Raw genomic sequence first — 1,766 nt, forward strand, 5'->3', positions numbered from 1 at the left:
TAACTCACTATTATTTGTCTATTTGTTTTCCTGAGAAACTATTTTGTAGATAACAATATGTAAAACGATAACCATTGATAATTTCCTACCATTTTGTCTGTAATTTGCTAAGTCCCCCCATTATTATGTTATCCTTCTTTTACTCTTTAAAATAAAAAAAAAAGAAAATGTGGTATTTACGTACAATGGACTGCTACTCTGCCATAAAGAAGGATCACCTTGAGTCACTCACAGGTAAATGGATGCATCTTGAAACTATAACATTAAATGAAACAAATCCCACAAGCTTAAACATCACATAGTTTCCCTTGTAAAAATAAATAAATAAATAAATAAATAAATAAATAAATAAATAAATAAACAGAGTAAAATAAAAGATAGATAACAGGAAGTAGAGAGATATTTTCTGAAGGGGAAAGGCATCAAGAAATGAAGGGAATGAGGAAAAAGGGAAGAGAAAGGGGATAAAAAAAGGAATGTGCCAACTCCCCACAATGAATTTAATCGTTGTATAATGTAAACATGTACTAATAAAAAGCAATAACTATTTCTAAAAGAAGAACGAAGAAAAGAAAGAAAAAAAAGTCTGGGGGCTTGACAGTGGACCTGCTTCAGCACCACAGACAGCTCCCCAGCACCATGCAGCGGGGCACCCGAAGGAAAAATGTCTGCATCTGTGTGAAGGCAGATGTACTTAGGAGGGACATGCACACTGATATTTTGGGTCAGATGATTGGGGGGATTCTCTTGTAGATAGACCATACAATATTTGGGAACATCCACGGCTTCTGCCCACTAGATATTAATAGCACTCCATACCACGTTCAAAACGTTTCCAGGCATTGAGAGATGTCTCCAAGTGGGAGAGAACAAAAATCACCCCAAGAACTGCCAACTTAAACAGACAGCTCTCCCGGGAGTTCTACAGTGTGTGCTTGAGGTCACCGTCAGATTCTCGGCCCTAAAGCCTTCTTTCTGAATTTTAAAGAATCCAAGGACATTGTTTAAAAAGTAAACAAGTAAAAAAACTCAAATAAGCAAAATAATTACAGCCTACAATAAGCGCTGTCAAATAAAAGGTTAATGTTATTTTTAAAAAAGATAATGTGAGGCTATGTGTCACCTTAAGTCGGGAGTTTGGGAGGGGCCTTATTGAAGACGTGACAACTGGAAAGGATAGGGAAGGTCGAGATGGGACTATTGGTAGGAAAATGGGGAAAAGCTCATCCAGGCCAAAGAAATACAAAGCTCAAAGTCTCTGCTATCAGGAGAGCTCGTTGTGTTTGAGGAATAGTGAGGAGGTCAGTGTGGTTCCAGCAGAGTGAGGGGCAGAGATGTTCAGAAAGAGATGAGGACTGAAGAGACATCAGGTCTGGACCTCCAGGGTCTTGGCAAACAGATTGTGCCTCCAGCTGAATCCTAAGAGGAGACTTGAGCTGCCAGTGGAAGCCCCCCCTTGTGTTATGTAGTGTGTGTCTTCAAAACTCATAGCAGAACTGCAGACCAACCCCACACCTGCAGCCAAAGATGAGGCCAGTCTCAGCCAAGCTGCTCAGAAAATTGACCAGATTTATGCAGCAAAGGAACAGTCTTAATATTTATAAGCCAAGGTCAAGACTAAAGACAAGCAACACATTTTATAGCACACCTTTAGACTTTTATAGGACTGCCCTCCCCTAAGCACATGTCTTGCCTCAGATACAATGGTGTTATCAAGTTTTTTGAGAGCATCTTGTGGCTTAGTAAGACGGCAAGATGTGGGGATA

The sequence above is a fragment of the Chinchilla lanigera genome, unplaced genomic scaffold (genome assembly GCF_000276665.1).
Source record: "Chinchilla lanigera isolate Chin_1 unplaced genomic scaffold, ChiLan1.0 scaffold00054, whole genome shotgun sequence".
In the NCBI taxonomy this organism is placed as follows: Eukaryota; Metazoa; Chordata; class Mammalia; order Rodentia; family Chinchillidae; genus Chinchilla; species Chinchilla lanigera.